Source organism: Anastrepha ludens, chromosome X, assembly GCF_028408465.1.
Source record: "Anastrepha ludens isolate Willacy chromosome X, idAnaLude1.1, whole genome shotgun sequence".
NCBI classification, from domain to species: domain Eukaryota; kingdom Metazoa; phylum Arthropoda; class Insecta; order Diptera; family Tephritidae; genus Anastrepha; species Anastrepha ludens.
In genome coordinates this window covers 99,005,179-99,023,112 of record NC_071503.1, presented here as the reverse complement: position 1 = coordinate 99,023,112, position 17,934 = coordinate 99,005,179, and positions in this window count along the sequence as shown.

Genomic DNA, 17,934 nt, shown 5'->3' with positions numbered 1-17,934 from the left:
ACGGATTGAGAGTTGACAACGAAAAAGTAGATCATCTACTTATATATTATATAAGGGCGACGAACTAGCAGATTTAGCAACAAAAAAAGCACAAAGCCGCCTCCTAATCCCACCCACAGATATAAAATGCGCATAACAAAAATATTCAAAAATGAACAACACTCCACATTCGAACAAACAACAACATGGTATAAATTTGTTAACCCAATGAAGCAAGCAATCAATTAACACACATTTAACCATAACACTGACATAACTAGAAGTATTACAAAAATAATTAGACTACAGCTCGGACACACAAGACTAATACACGAATATCGAATAAAAAAATACGTGAATATCTACAAATTCTGCAATACCTCAGCTCATCAAAAACGTCCTAGAAGACTTTACACATTTTATGAATTACAGAAAATCACTGAACAACTAAAACTTACAGATCAACTTTTAAATGACCCTACAGGCAACATTAATAAAGGTATAAGCTATTTAAAATATTGTTATCTACTTAATGAAATTTAAGGGGTTAGAGATAGTCAGAGGCCCGAAAAAATTATGATTTTTAATAATTTTTTTTACTAGTCAGTTGATTTATTTAGGTAGGTGACAAGTTAGATAAGTATTCATGCAGTTCTGTGTTTTTGCGTCTTTTATAGTGTTTCTTAATTGTTTTCTGATCTTATTTAGCTTTTTTTGTCATTCTTGTTTCTGGTGCTTTGCCACATAGGTCGAAGCTTGCGTTTTTCTAATATTAATATTTTGACGCGATCGTTAATGTGTTTTTTTTTTTTTGTTTTGTGGAGATGGCACAAAGCATTGAAAGCCGAAAGGTGAGACTTGCCTTTCGACTCAACCACTAAAAACCCACCACAGCTTCGTTTCCCCCTTGCTGGAGCTGCATACAGCAAAATCGATGAGACCACGGTATTAAGTAGTCTCCTGCGGTTTTGCCTAGGGCCTCTAGTGCTCATCATTATGCGCGTCAGTGCTGTTATTGCCTGGCTCTGCTGCTTTGCAGCTCGCGTATGATAGGTGATCTCTGAAGTTCAGCCTATGGTCGATTATTACGCCCATATATAATATTTATGAAACGGCTTCGATCCTATGTTATTTTCGCCCACCATTATATTTGCTGACTCCACCTTCTTTCTGCTACTAATGAGCACTGCTCCCTTCTTATGATCCACAAGAGTTAGACCGTTCAGCCGACAGCCTGATGCAGGTTGCTTCAGCTTGATGGAGTATTTTAGCTACGACCATAACAGCGATATCGTCAGCAAATCCTAGAATTTTTGAGCCTGGGGGTAAACTGAGGCGTAAGACTCCGTCATACATAATATTCCACAGTAAGGGCCTAGGACTGAGCCTTGTGGAACTCCGCCAGTTATTTTATATTCCCTAACACCCGCATCGGTATTATAGCGAAGGGTTCTGTCAGTGAAATAATTGACGATAATCTTGCGTATATACGTTAGAACCTGGAAGCAATCAAGCGCCATCAGAATCTGGTTCCAGTTCGCGGTATTGAAGGCATTCTTTACATCTAGCGTTGCCATTAGGCAGTACTCCTTGCTACCATATAACCACCGAGTTCCTTCGATTGCCTTCTACGCAATGGTTTTAATCTCAGCTACAGCATCTGTGGTTGAGCAAGCCTTGCGGAGTCCGAATTACGAGGATAATAGACCGCCTGCGTCATCAATGGCAGCCTTATGACGATTAACGATTAACCATTCTGGAATTTTGCCTGCGGTGTCGAGCATGCAAAGGGCGCGGTAGCCTGTAGGATTTTCCGCAGGCTTAGATCCTTTTGGAATGACCACCAGTTTCTGTAACTTCCACTGAGTTGGAAATGTGCCTTATTTTAGGCATGTATTGTAGAGATCTACAAAAATGTCGGAATGACTTGGAATTGCCACTTTTAGTGCCTCGTTGGGAGCTCCGTCTGGGCCATAAACTTTATTGTTTTTGATCCGTTTAGTGATCATCAAGAGCTCGTCTTTGTCTGTCAACTGCATATTCTGGTCTCCCTCGCAACACCTTTCCAAAGGTGTTCGGGTCTTCCTTTTTTGCTTATACTGAAGCTGGTTTTCTTGGAAACTATGCGTGCCCCTAGAACGTTGATAAACTCGCCTTCCTCTGTTGCACTCGCTACGCAATTCCGCAATGTCCGCTGTCCACCAGCAAACGGGTTCACTGTTATGCCTGTTAGGCTTTGTTTTAGGCATGGCTGCATCGCATGATTTTGTTAGGTGCTTCATAGCTTGCGTAGCCTTCTCAGTTGCATCACCAGTGAGTGTTACATCTGCCAGCATGATTTCGATAACCTCAGCCTCTATTGAGTTGACCCTGTATCTCGCGTCGTATGTATTTGGCAGCTTTGGTTCGCCATTTTTCTTTATTTCGCAAATTATCGGGAGATGGTCACTCCGGGTATAATGCTGGCTAACGAACCATTTCGTCGAGCGAACAAGGTTTGGACTCACGAAGGTAAGGTCTATTATCGATCCCGTTCCCGCCTTTTTGAGTGTCTGCCTGTTCCCTGTGTTCATAAGGACTATGTCTAACATGGCGAAAGTTTCCAAAAGGGCTTGACCTCTTGAACTTGTTCGTGGGCATCCCCAGTTCACCGCCCAAGCGTTAAAATCACCAGCTACGACCACAGGTCTATGGTCTTTACTATCTTGGGCGAGATTCTCTAGGATGCTGGTAGCTTCAGACAGAGTTAAGCTGGCTGGTAGGTTGCAGCTATAGACGTATGTATCCCCAATACGCGCTCGTACAAATCGGGAGCTATTTGTCCCACAGTTTCAGTTTGACGACTTGCCAGTTATAGCAGAGGCTTGGTGTTTGTAGGGTTCACTAAGTGTAGCAATATATATTTTGTGTTCCCGTATAGACTGCATGAGTAGGTCTTGAGCGCTTTCGCAATGGTTAAGGTTTAGTTGCAAGATCTTCATTTCTGTCGTATTTCTTTCAGAGCTCTCTGGTATTCTGGGCACTTGCTGCTGGTCATCTCATATCCTGTGTCGCTTACATTTTTTTTCCTGCATATTATGCAACTTGCTGCTTGTGTGCAGTTTTTGGCCGGATGTTCTTTCTTGCAGCATTTCAAGCAGACGCTAGTGTAATCAGCTGGGCTTTTGCAACTTCCTGCCACATGCCCATATTCCATACATTTGAAGCATCTTTTTGGTTCTATTTTCTCTCGTATGCGACAAATTACATGACCTATTCGGATCAAATTCCTTGAACTGTTTTGTTATCACCTCATGTACTTCCTCTATTGTGGTGATTTCATCAAGATATCGACCGTTAGAGCCCCGACTTCTACCGCTTCTCCTAAAGCCACCTTAACAGCTTCATGGATTTTCCGCATGTTTAGGTCAGATGGTTTTGCCAATACCAACTCTCCTTTGACAGTTTTTTTGACCCCTTGTATGTCGTTATTCAGCTCCTTTAGATTTGGTTCTGACTAAACCCGCTTCAGAATTTCAGCATATGATATGCTGCCAACGCTTTTTACTACTATCGCGTCCTTTCGCGGTGGCCTCTTATGTCGTTCCTCTCTACCTTCTCATCTGATTTGAGTGTATTCTGTGTTAGACCCTTCCGGGTTTTCTTGGATTTAACCGTCTCCCATGCGCCCCTCTTAACGCCAGGTTTTTCGGAGTAAGGATAGATCCTTCCAGTTTTTTGTGTAGGTCCGTTATATTCGTAACCAAATCCCGCATTGGCTGGTTTATGTTTCTCGTCGGAAGCTCCATAATTTCAGTTAGTTCTTTGACTTTATCGCCGATGGCTCGATATATTTCGTGAAGCCAAAGAGCTGCATGAACGGTGATGCCGATCTGGTTTTTTCCGTGCCTGGTGGTGAAAATGCCAACCTTGAGCTCCTTTGGAAAGGGTTTTTGAGTAATTCACCGCTGCCGTTATTGCTGAGTGTGCTTAGTTTCCGGTGTAGCGGTCCACGCAGCGCTTTGAATGCAGTTGTTGAAAATCTCAACGGCCGTGTCCAGATCAGAGTTGAGCTGCACAGTTCTTTAAAGTATTCCCAATCATTTTATTGTGCAGCTTTGGTGGAGTCTCCTTTTTTTTGAAAACAAGAGTTAATTGTTAACAGCAAAGACGAGTGGTCTGATGGGGGATCTAGGAGAGAATGAGAGAATTGGGTCCACAATCAAGTTCCAGTGTATTCATTATAACCAATAATGAATTTGTACGATAGTATTACTAGTATTTACCATTTTTTGGCCATATTTTCCATACTAGTTGATTAAAGCTTTCATTATTAATTTAATTGAATCCACCTACACATCTTGAAATTAAACTTTCATTACTGAGATCTTCGCAAGAAGGTATGAAAGCTTTTAAAATATCAGGAGGTCAGGAAGAATAATCGTGAGTATAAGTAGCAAGGAGGAAAACACTCTTGCTTCAGCGCGCTGGTAAGAGCACCAAGAATCTTCGCCTTTTGGACACATATCATGATTCGACTTTTCAGGGCTCGAGCCGTAGTCAGGTGCATCATCTTCAATGTTTTGTTTTAATTTTTTAGAAGATGTACTCTGAATAGTTTCATCACGTTCCGCTGTTTTCGGATTAAACCCACTCTTTCTTTTCACTGAGCGCGACTTATTAATATTTTCAGAACTCCGAAGTTGTCTTGAAACCTTTCTAGAATCACGTCTCATGGTAAATTACTTAAAAAATAATTTATTTTAACACACAACTATCGACTGCTCAGTGTAACGACTTCAGGCATACTGGCAACAAAAAAATATTTTCAGCGCTTTTAATACCTAGAAATTTTAAGTATATGTGGGGACACCACAACTAGATCAAGCTTATTATATTCTTAATAATTATCCTTTAGTTTGTTCATATACTTTTATACATTCTTAATACTTTGAAATGCCACCGTGTGTGACTTTTCATTTGCTTTCAACTTCTCATTCTTTTGCGTTGTACTGTTGAGCTAATAACCGAAATAATTTTCGGTCTCGTTCTTTTTGGATCGAGCCCTACAAGTGAACACATCGTTTTCGCTATCGACCAGCTCCCACAATTTGGTGACCCCGAACGGTAAATTTACACACTTTGTATTAATTAAATGTCTTTAGACGATACTCTGGCGCCGCCAACTGAATCTTCACGAGAAGAATCTATTACGGCTAGGTCATGCATTGCACGCATCCTGCTCCCAATATTATCGGAAGATAATATTAAAGCGTATTTCTACTCACTCGACTTCTGGTTCGAAGCGTCAGGCATCAATGCAGATAAAGCAAAATTCAACATTGTCGCTTCTAGCATACCACAGCTAAAATTAATGGAACTACCCCCTATTATCGATGCGGCTCCAAGTAGTGGAAAATACATAACGGTACATACGCACAAAGTTGACGGAGTATCTCACTGAAAGTCAGCAACGCCAGTTGCAGTGCGTACATCGCGAAATGCCATTAGGCGATCGCCGTCCTAGCGACCTTTTCAATGAGATGAAGCGTGTCAGCCAGCTCCGCTTAGAGTGAGAGCATTCTGCTTGATTTGTGAGTTAACCACTTGCCAATGCACCATTGTACCGATATCCGAAAAATTAAAGATTGCCGACTCCATTGTTGAGTTAATTCAACTACGAGAAGGACGGGTTAACGAAGCGTGTGGCATACAAAACAACTCAGATTCAGATCTCAGGACCGAAATAGCTACACTCGATAAAGCGTTAGATAACAGCAAAACCCATTACCGTTCGCGTTATAAAACACCAGCACGCCATCGAAAGTCAGACAACGGTTCTGATGACATGTGTTGGTATCACAAAATCAAACAATTCGGTAAAGACGCTAAAACGCCACCAAACGTTTCCCAATAGGGTTGCTCCGCCATTGGCTTTTCAGAGATTGGCAAACGGTCTGAAATGCCCTCGAACTTTCGTCTACGTATATTTGATACATCCACAAAAAAAAATTTTTTAATCGACTCAGGTGCAGACCAAAAAGCTCGAAATTGGTTAGAGCAACACCATCGGATATGAAACTGTTTGCCGCGAACGGTTCACCAATTGAAGTTTTTTGTGAAATAATCCTAAACCTGCGAAGGGAATTTGTGTCCAGTTTCGTGATTTCTGACGTAACTCAAGCGATTATCGGTGCCGACTTCTTATCTTACTACGACCTGCTACCCGATCTTAATGGACGATGTTTGCTAGAGCGAAAAACTGCTTACAAAGCGCTATGTTCAGTTGGTCAACTCAACGCAACTCAAATCAACTCGACAAGTGTGTCAACAGTTAATGCAACTGACTTAAAGAGTTTTCCGATATCACTCGACCGCCGCCTGTCGAAACCATTGCAAAGTCTACAGTCACTATCCATCATCACTACGGGTCAACCAGTTTTTTCCCGACCGAGACGTCTTTCTACAGAAAAACTGACCGCTTCGCGGGCTGAATTTAAGCTTTTGATAAAACTGGGAATATGTAGACCATCCAGCAGTAATTTGGCAAGCCCACTGCGCATGGTCTGCAAGGCTGACGGGTCCTGGAGGCCATGTGGCGACTATCGCCCCTTAAATTCAGTTACAGTACCCGACAGGTACGAATTGCCGTTTCGGCACGACTTTACAAACATACTTGCAGGTAAAGTAATATTTTCGAAAATCGATTTGCTGAGAGCCTTCCACAGATCCGCATTCACCCAGAAGACGTTTGTAAGACTGCCATTACAACACCATTCGGCTTATACGAATTTACACACATGACATTTGGATTGCGCAACGCCGCGCAAACGTCTCAAAGAGTTTTAAACGAGGTTTTGCATCATCATCTATTTGGATGACATCTGCGTAGCTTCATGTTCTCAAGAGGATCATCGTAAAGATCTGCATTGGGTTTTTCAACGCTTGCGTGAACACAAACTTACCATAAACGTAGCAAAGTCAGTTCTTGGCGTAACAGAACTTGAACTTCTTGGTCATCTTATCAAAAGAGATGGTATAACGCCGATCCCAAGCCGTGTGGTGGCAATTACAAAAAATAAGCTGCCTACATTAGCTAAAGACCTGAAACGTTTCCTTGCTAAGGTTAACTTTTACAGACCGTTCTTGTCTTAACCGCTGCTTCATCAAGCGCCGTTGTTAAAGATGGTCCCTGGGAACATACGCGACGATAAAACAGTGCTAGCTTGGTCTGATGAAAACATTCGCCATTTCGAAGCATGTAAGGATAGCCTCGCAAAGTGCACCTTACTTGCTCATCCGATTCTGAACGGGACACTTTCTTTATGGGTTGATGCTTCGGACAATGCCAGTGGCGCTGTTCTACACCAGGTTGTCAACAATACGCTTCAACCATTAGATTTCTTCCAACGATCATTCAAAGGCTGAACAACGATACAGCATTTACGATAGAGAACTTACTGCGATGTTCCGTGCAATACGCCACTTTCGTTTTACGCTAGAAGGACCAGATTGTCACGTTTACACCGACCATAGGCCGCTAATTTATGCTTTTCGGCAGCGCCTCGAAAAAGCATCCGATCGTCAAGCTCGTCAATTAGACTTTATCACTCAAATTACAGCGGACATTCGGCATGTTCCTGGTCAACAAAACATTACGGCAAACCTACCATCTCGCATAGAGTCCATAACAGCGGAGCCGAATAATTACGATGATCTAGCCGATCACCAAGCCAACGACGTCGAACTCCAATGTGGGGACACTACAACTAGATTAAGCTTATTATATTCTTAATAATTATCCTTTAACTTGTTCATATACTTTTATTCATTCTTAATACTTTGAAATGCAACCGTGTGTGACTTTTCATTTGCTTTTAACTTCTCATTCTTTTGCTTTGTACTGTTGAGCTAATAACCGAAATAATTTTCGGTCTCGTTCTTTTTGGATCAAGCCGTACAAGTGAACAGATCGTTTTCGCTATCGACAAGTTCCCACATATATATAGGGAATATACATATATGTATATTCATGTATACTTATATATATATACAACAAAATGGACATTCATCTTTGTTAATTGTTGAATAACTCGAAAAGTATTTTTCGGATTCACTTCAAATTTTCACACAATGTTTTTAAGATATTATACTTTAACAAAATGCAAAAACAACCCAATTTTTGGAAATTCTGACAACCCTTAACCCCTCAACTAACACTTAACAGACACATACTCGTATATACACATCCAGTGTATCAGCCACAATAGCCATAGTTAGCCACAGTAGCCAGTTGTATTTTATAGTTACAATTGTCCTTATAAAACAAAACAAAAAGTTTTCGTTGGATTTTATTAATCTTATTTGATCGGTTTGTGTTTAGAATGTAGACTTTTTCTCTATGTTTTTTAAAGAATTAGTGTTTAACAATATGAAAGGATCTCTAGAACTTCTGCTAAATACTCATTTTCCAGGATGCAACGTCCACGTAAGTGAGATGGGAAATATTAAGCCGAGGTAATAAATCCACAGCATCTTGAAAATGAAATAATTACCAGGAGAAAGTTGCATAGGCAATCAAATCTTGTTCACCGTTTTATAGCTCCCACTGTTTGTCAATAGATGCTGCCAGCAGTGTGCGCTAGTTGATTCTAACATAACCTAAACGTCATAAACCAAGCTTAGACATATGGTAAACAAACTGCTTCGACACATCAGTGATTTTGTTTTGGTATCATATATTTTGGTTTCGTGGTTTGGTTCCAGCGGCAAAAAGAAATGTTTTCTTCATCACATCGTGACAGGTGATAAAAAATGGATTCATTACAGCAATCCAAAGAAGAGAAAGTCATGGGGACTGCCCGGTCATGCTTCTACGTCGTCGCCTTGGCCGAATATTCACGCTGCGAAGGTTACGCTATGTATTTGGTGGGTCCAAGTTGGTGTTAGTTATTATGAACTGTTAAAACCAAGCAAAACCATCACTGGGGATCGGTTTCAGCTTCAATTGGTGCGATTGAGCCGAGCACTGCGCGAAAAGCTGCCGTAATACGTGGAGGGGCATGAAAAAGTTATTCTACAGCATGACAACGCTCGGCCTTACGTTGTCAAACCCGTTAAAACCTACCTGGAAACACTGAAATGGGAAATCCTACCCCACCCGCCATATTCTCCAGATATTGCGAAGTCCGATTATCAGCTGTTTCGATCGGTCTACCTGACCAGCAGTTTCATTTATATGAAGACTTCAAAAAATGGCTTGATCCATGGATAGCCTCAAAAGATAAACAATTTTACCGCGACGGTATACGAGATCTACCAGAAAGATGGGAAGAAGTAGTAGCCAGCGATGGGCAATACTTTCAATGCTTCACTTGTAATAATTTTTTCAGAATAAAGTTGTATTTTCCCATCAAAAAAACAGGGAGAACTTAGTTGCGTACCTAAACTCGTCTTCATATGACAAATAGGTAGGAGGAGACATTAATCAGCGAAAGACTTTAGCGCCATCGGACCTGTTGAAAACCTTTGAAAGAAGCTCTCGAGACAGCTGGAGTGTACCTTAAAGGCAAATCTACGGAGACAGCGCTTCACGAGGTAATCCGCACAATAGACGGCTCGCTAGAGAAAAAAACATTATGCCATGGCGGCATTTTTTGATATAAAAGTCGCCTTTAACAACGTTAGTACTGTTAGTACAGATGCCATCTAACGGATTGGTTATGTGTGATTAGCAAAATCTTAATAAAAATTAATAGAGGAGAGAGTAAAAGCGGTGGTGTACCCTGATTATCTGATGCTAATTGTGTCTGGACTGTGTCCTAATACGATCAGTGGAATCATACAAAGGGCGTTAGGCGAACTTAACTCCTGGGCCCAAACCTGTGGCCTAATTTTAAGGCTGCGTAAAACAGAACTTATGCTTTCTTCCACCAGATATAAGGCACCAATTTTAACTCTACAAAATATTAACGGACAAACTCTTATACTTTCACCCAGTGCAAAGTACTTATGAGTTATTCTGGACTCCAAACATAGCTGGAAATTAAACATAGAAGAAAGAGTAAGGAAAGCAGAAAGTGCTTTATATGCTGTAAATGTATGCTTGAAAGAAGATGGGATCTTCAACCCAAGTATACATTATGGTTGTATAAGGCGGTTGTACGAGCATATGTTAAAATTGGTTCCGTAGTTTGGTGGAAAGCTCTAGGGAGAGATTACAATATTAGCACATTGTGTGCGGGACACGTAAAAATACGTTTTTCGCAAACTGTGGGTAGAGCGCGGGTCACGTAGTTATACGTTTTTATAGATGGCATTGCGTGCGGGACACGTAAAAATACGTTTTTCGCAAACTGTGGGTAGAGCGCGGGTCACGTAGTTATACGTTTTTATAGATGGGTGATAGAATAAGGGAAATAAAGATATACGGGTTATTAATTATTTGTTGGTTAAAATTTTCTTTTTTTCGAGTAAACGACCGCCTCTTCACAGTATACAGAAAGTAGCTTTATTTATTATAATAACGATAGAGAATAAATTCTAAGATAAGAAAATAAAAGTTAAAAAAAGAAATCAGAGCCTTTTTAAATTTATACTGATTTTTAATAACAATAAAATTCGCGCACATTTTTTAATAAATTACCCGCTCCAGCCGTAATGCACTGGCACAAAACGCCCGACCACAATGTGTTAGATTACTCGGCAGAATACAAAGATTAGCCTGTGCAATAACGATTGGTGCAATTAGACCATGTCGTAGGGAAGCTCCCTAATGCACTGATACACGATGTTCCAATAGACTTACTTATCGACCATCGCCAAGTGATTTTTGGTCGACTGCTACCTCTACACCCTTGCGGGTTCCCATTCAGTATCATTCTCGTGATGCTATCTGGCATGTAACCTATCCATCGTCACATTCTGCATTTGATTTGTCATAGGATCACTACAGCGCGTCGTTGCTGATAGTGTTCGGCCAGAATATTCTTCTATGATGCAGGGGCATTTCTTGATGAAATATTGTAGCTTCTGTTGGATCGTTCTAGAGATTAGCCATGTCTCACTTCCGTACAACAATAATAACTTTACACATGTGAATTTGTGAGCTCGTCCATACTCCATGACATCTTCATCTGCTCCGTCTGCCATGATAGAGCAGCCGAGGGAGCAGAAGCTTTCAGCGAATTCCACCGGGCACCCGTCAACCATTTTATGTCTTGCTTTATGTGGTTGACTCTCATACCCCTCGCCTTGACGATATTGACCTCCAGTCCGACAGTGTGTCCCAGCGTCTGTCTGCTTCGCTGGTATCTCAGTGAGTTTGTGAGAGAGCAGACAGATGTCATCGGCGAAGTCCAGAACCCAATATGTTTGGCTAAAGTCCTTACGAGGCCTCTTTGTGCTCATGACGTCGTCGAGGACACTGGCGAAGAGAATGGGCGACAGGGGACAACCTTGGCTTACACCTGCGTTGGTAATATATTCCTAATACATGATATGCTATACTTTTTTTAGTATTCTCTGTGAAAATTATTGATTAGTTTGATGAATTCATCCTAGAATTGCCACCACCTCGGCTGTGTGCACTGATGAAAACAGTGGTAAATGGCTCATAGTAATGGAACACCGGAAGATGCGACCACCGCGATTGATGTATAATTCTCAGATTTTAACCCGTTCATAAAACTGAGACACCATTCCTGTAAAAAAGGTTTTGCACTTTCAGCGAATAGTTGGTAAATAGATAAACTGATTTTTCCCTTTGCATGCATTCGCAGTTTTAGGATGAAAGATACCTTTTTCAATAGGCAGGCTGGAAACGAATTATGCTGGAGAAGCAGAGGGTATTGACGCCAATATGTTGAAAACTTGGGGCCTTGGGGTGCATTGTTAATTATAATAGCACACAAAGTCATTGTAATATTGTAATCCTCACTATGGAGAAATGAGCTGGTTTATTATCATTAAGTACCATAAGGTTTTGTGAAAAGACCCAATCTTCTAAAATCTCTTCCACAGTTGGATCAGAGCATTAGAATCTCCAAAAGTTATTATGGGGATTGAAATCGAATTGAGAGTCTTTCAAAAGATGCGCCTAGATGCTGTTTTAGTTAAAATAAAACATGTGAGCTAACCTTTAACTTGTCGACTTATTCGGACGATTATTTCCATAAAAAAACACTAATTTTGCGTTTTTAAAGATCGTCCATTTTCATACTAAGTTTCAATAATTTGAACGCGTTGTTCTAATGTTTACATTATGTAATATTATAGTGTTTATATTATTTTGGAACGGCTGCTCATTTACTAACAGCTAAGTGAGCCTCTTGGAGAGCTAATAGCGCTTGGGGAATGTATTAATTAAATGTATTTTTAATAAAAGTATGTTCCTTAGTGGACTAAAGTACGCTGAACTCGAAAATCAAAATTTATGAACATTTTATATTTTCGAAAAAATTTAGAAAAAGAAGAACATTAAAAAAAATTTTCCTTCGGAAGCATTACAACAATACCAAATACGTCTATATTTCGATGCAGCGAAGCAAATGTTGTGCCGTGGGCGCACAGAAAAATAACATAAGATAACGGCGGTTCTTTTTTTGCTTCTTAGTGTATGCTTCTATGTACACAGCAGCTACAATCAGAGAATGTCAATGAAATGAGAAGGCGAAAATGTTAAATTAGATTTATGGACTGAGCCAATTTGAGTCACTTAAAATTCTATTGCTATACTTGTATAGATATATAAAACTCAAATTTAATATTGTTTTGTAAATATTGGGTTGATAAATAGCGTGTTTACCGCAGACTTTTATTTAAACAAAAACAAAAATTATATAAATAAGTTAATCAGCCGTTGGTGTTAACAACCTCTTTCCACCTCTCGACCAATTTGTTGATGCCATCGCCTGGTCTGGTGTCAAAGAAGTTGTTGAGCCAGTTTTTAAGGACCTCTTTGTAAACGAAGGTAACGCCCTTCAAATGGCTTGACAGGAAGCTGAAAAGATGGTAATCTATCGGTGCAAGGTCGGGAGAATACGGCGGATACTGAAGGACCTCCCATTCGAACTCTTGGAGTGCGGCTTTGACGACTTGTGCAACATGAGACCTGGCGTTGTCGTGAAGGAGTATGGTTCGGCCAAGTCGATCAAATGCTTATCAGTCGAATAGCCCCATTCACCCACTGCTTTCTTTACTTCATATTGATGTATAGGCACCATTTCTTATCTCCCGTAACGACTCGGTACAAAAAGCGCTGTATATGACCGCGTGCTGCTCGATGGCGGGCAAGATGCTGAGAAGCAATTTGCTGCTCTCGAGGCACCCAGGTTCCCAATTTTTTGGTAAATCTCATTGAATGAAAGTGATTGAAAATCGTTTTATGATCGAAGCTCATTTTTTTCTCCAGTTCGACTGGTTTGGCGACCGTTCTCCTTCAGGAGTGATATGAGACGTTCTTCATTCAGAAGGCCTTCCGCTGCGAGACGTGTCATCGACGTCAAAGTCACCATTTTTGAACTTTGCAAACCATTGCTGTATATTCGCCTTTGGCACCTTCTCCGTATACTTCGCAAATGTCCCGGGCTGCTTCGATCTCGATGAAAAGCAAAGAAGAGCAGATGTCGAAAATGTTGATTATTGCCTCCTGGGTATTCCATTTCTAATCCTCAAAACTAATAAAAAATTAAATAACTCAGATACAATACCCAATTTTATAGAGCAGGAAAAGTTCCATCGAATGAATACTTACCCTTTGCCAAACAGCTAAGAAATCTTTGTAAAATAAAAGAAAATATAAAGACTCTGTGAACGTAATTCTCAACCCAATACATACGTATATATGTATGTTGGTTCTTAGATATGTAATGAACTATTGGTTACTCCCCTCCGCCGACCTTCTCATTTCGCATATTCGAATGTGGTATACCTATTTTTACGGCTATGAGCCAAATTGACTCATAAAGTGATTTAACAATTTATTGCTTTGCAAGATAAATACGATATATGTGCTAAATAAAATATAAATGTTTGTGGAAAATGTATTTCAAAAACAGAGTTTTTGAAGTGAAGTTTTTAACAATAAATCTTTCATTTTATTTTTCTTTTGTTTTTGCAAAAACCATCAATTTTATTATATGCGTAAAATTGGTTCCCTACAGAAAAAGTAGGTAAACAATCAGCACTCGCAAATGTAAACAACATTTTTTCGTGTACTAAATTGAAGATTCGCTAAAAAAGGACTTCGGCTTTCCACCGCGCTAGTGAGGAATTCATCATATTTAATGTGGTAAGGTAAATGCTTTTAGAAATCGCATTACGTAATTAATCTTTGGCGCACCCGTAAAAGTTGAAGAGATTACTCGTTTTTGTGACGTTTATTTGATGCAGGTTCAAGTCCTGCTATTGTCATATTTTTCTTCTCCTTGCACAGTTTTTCACTTTATGCCACATCTTCTTCTTCTTAATTGGTACTATAACCACTTACGCGATTTTGGCCGACTTTAACAAAGCGCGCCAGTCGTTTCTCTCTCGTGCTAACCGGCGCCAGTTGGACACACCAAGAGAAACTAAGTGCTTCTCCACCTGATCTTCCCACCAGCTGGTACCGTATCGAATACTTTCAAACCTGGATCTTTATTCGCTGCGCTATGTCTATGTAGTCGTAAAGCTCATCGTTCCATCGCCTATGATATTCGCCGTTGCCAACGTGTAAAAAACCAAAACTGATGGTATTGAGCAACGTCATCTTGCACAGCTGTATTAGTTTTGCGGGAGTACCAAATTCAGACATCGCGGCATATACATGCTAACTCCTCCTAAGCTCAGCCGGCAGTCCGTCGGCGCCCGCGGCTTTGTTGTTCTTTAGCCGCACTATCGCTATTCTCACCTCGTCATGGTCGTGTAGCGGAACGACAGTTTCGTCGTCAACGATTGGGGTATTGGGATCTTCACATTCTCTTTGAAAACACCCTGGTCTTAAAACCTTCTGTAAGGTGCCGAACTTTTTGGTAGAATTCTCGGGCGTTTTTCCTATTGGCCAGCATCTCAAGCTCCTCGCACTCAGTCACACTTCTGATAATACGTCTCTCGGTTATTAGCTCCCGGTGGCGATCCCACATGGCTCGTGTTGCGCCCGATCGCAGTGTGGCTCTATAAGTAGCATCTTTCTGCGGCAGCAAGACATTCCTCGTCGTATCAATTATTTTTTCACGCTCGCCAGAATCCAACTTCTTGTTCAGCGGCGGTACGTAGAGAACGAGAAATGTTGCTCCATTGCTCGTGCATGCCGGACTGTTGGGCAGTACTCTCTGAGAGCACGAGTGAGAGTCAAGTGGCAAATCTTCTGGCTTCTGTTGTGATTGCAGCTTTTCGATGTGGAACATTCTTTACGTAGTAAGATGCACGTGTTTGCTCGACAGAGGCGTGTACGTAGTTTGGCTGCAACAAGGTAACGTACGTACGTCTTAAACACTATAACCGTGTCTTCCATCTATCACAACATGTTCGATCTCGTCTTGTGATTTTCGATCAAGAGACAGGCACTTAGCTTGGTGTAATTTTTATGCTGGAATCTAGTGCTACAGACAACCATGTTTCCGGCCCCAGTGAAGTCAATCAGCTTCTGTCCGTTACTGGATGTTTCGTTGTGCAGGCTGAATTTTCCGACTGTGGGACGAAAAATTCCCTTCTTGCCCACCCTGCTGCTGAAGTCGCCAAGCATGACTTTTATGTCATGGCGGGGGCAGCGCTCATAGGAACGTTCCAGGCGCTCATGGCAGAAATCTTTGGTCGCATCGTCCTTCTCTTCCATCGGGGCGTAGGCGCAAATGAGCGAGATGTTAAAAAATCGCGCTTTGATGCGGATTATTGCGAGACGCTTGTCCCCCGGAGTGAACGACAGTACTTGGCGACGAAGTCTTTCTCCCACAACACATCCGACACCGAACTCGCGCTCATTTACATGGCACCTGTAGTAAACGTCGCAAGGTCCTATGTTATTCTTGCGTTGCCTCGTCCATCGCATCTCTTGAATGGCAGTGATGTCAGCCTTTACTCTCACGAGGACATCAACAAGCCGGGCGGAGGTACTTTCCCGGTTAGGAGACCGGACATTCCAAGTGCATACCCTCAAATTGTAGTCCATAGTTCGTTTGCAGCGGTCGTCATCAGCATAGGAAGTTCTCACCCGAGTCTTTGTACGTGTTTTCATAATTTATAAAGAAATATCAAAGGGAAGAACGCATGGAATATTGAAGGCCACTCTTACAACAATACATATTACTATATTCAATTTTTTTATATATATTTTGATTTTGGGTATTGTCTCACAATAAATCGCTCATGTTTCAAAGTAAGTTTCTAACTTTGCCACTCTTTATATTATATAAGGACTCTTCTATTCGCCATGTACCCGCTTGCTATCTCTATGCTCAATTAACTTTACGAATGAGACGCACGTAATTTTAGGCAGCTCTCTTCCCGCATTTCCGACATATGTTCATTTGTTCCAGTTGCTTCATCTATTTCCCACTTCCTAAGTCTTGGCGAAAAGAGGAGGTCCATACTCGTATTGTGGCAAAACACGAAAATTCCAAAACCACATTCATACTTACAGCATTCTGCCGAAAAGTATGAATCATGAAGCATCAACAAAATAGATTAAACAACTTTTTAGGTCTTTACTATGAAATATTACATTATTATATGTTATATGAATTGTTATATTAAAGACGAACCCTATGTTTTACAGTTTTGAAATAAAAAGTGGTATTAAATGAAAAAAAAAACATTTTTTAATAAAATGTGGATTTGGTCCCTGTTGTCACGAACACTTCTGTTTGTGAATACAACTCACAGAAGATTCAGTGATTGCTTCAATATTAAATGTTTGACATTTTGGGTTTCAGCCTTCGGATGTATAGTAAGATCCGAATAATTCGCACTCCTGCTTCAGAGTAAGTATCTAACTTCGCGACCATATACATATTGCAGTTCCAGAACCGACTGGAAACAAAGCCGAGGGAATGGGATACTACAACAAAAAAACTTAGTATATCTGACCAAAATGAAACAAGCTGCAGATCCCTACATTTATGGAACAACATCAAGACGGACACCACAAATAAGAGGAGGAGCTCGGCCAAACACCCAAAAAGGGTGTACGCGCCAATTATATATATATATATGTATGTATATATATTCGTAACAATTGGTGTCAGAGGTGGGATAAAGTCCCATAAAATAAGATCCTAAAAATAAAAATCGCATTGTGAGAACTTAAAATTCCAGAAGGAGATAGACCAGGAGCAGACGAATATGTGTCAGCCGAGTTGTCGTCGCAGAAAAAATTTTAGCTGGAAAAGTAGGATACACATATACCCAAGCTTAAAGCAGAGAAGGCACATATATGCACATACTATAGCGTTGCAACTGGAAACAATTGATACTGAGGTAGATGCTATGACAAAGATGACTCCTGTGAACTATAATTGAATTATCCGAATATTTTAATCAGTGGTCCCAAAGTAAAAGCTCCTGCCCTCGAAGTACTGAATGCAGTTCCAGAAGCCGATAACTGTTAGAGTCCGATGGCAGCGTAGAGAAACGTTACGGAAGTGACCACAGGTAGCAAATGTTCATGATAGATCTGACGAATTGCAGTCAGGGGACAAATGAGATCTTCCAAGAAGCGGATACAGAGATTGAGAGTTTAGCCCATTTGGCGTATGCAAAGGAAACTGCAGATTTCGTGGAAAGGATGAAGTGCCACGCATTTATACGACGTATACGAGATACGAAGCGACCAGCATACTTAACACCGAAGGGGCGAGAGAGAGAGAGTGAGTGTGTTTTGCACGAAAGTTCTCTACCTTGATGGAGGAAACAAGGAGGAAAGTAGCTCGGATTTAAAGTGGTACAGCTGCGGTAAAACTGGACATATCTTAGGGGGAAAAAAGCGAAACACTGAGACTA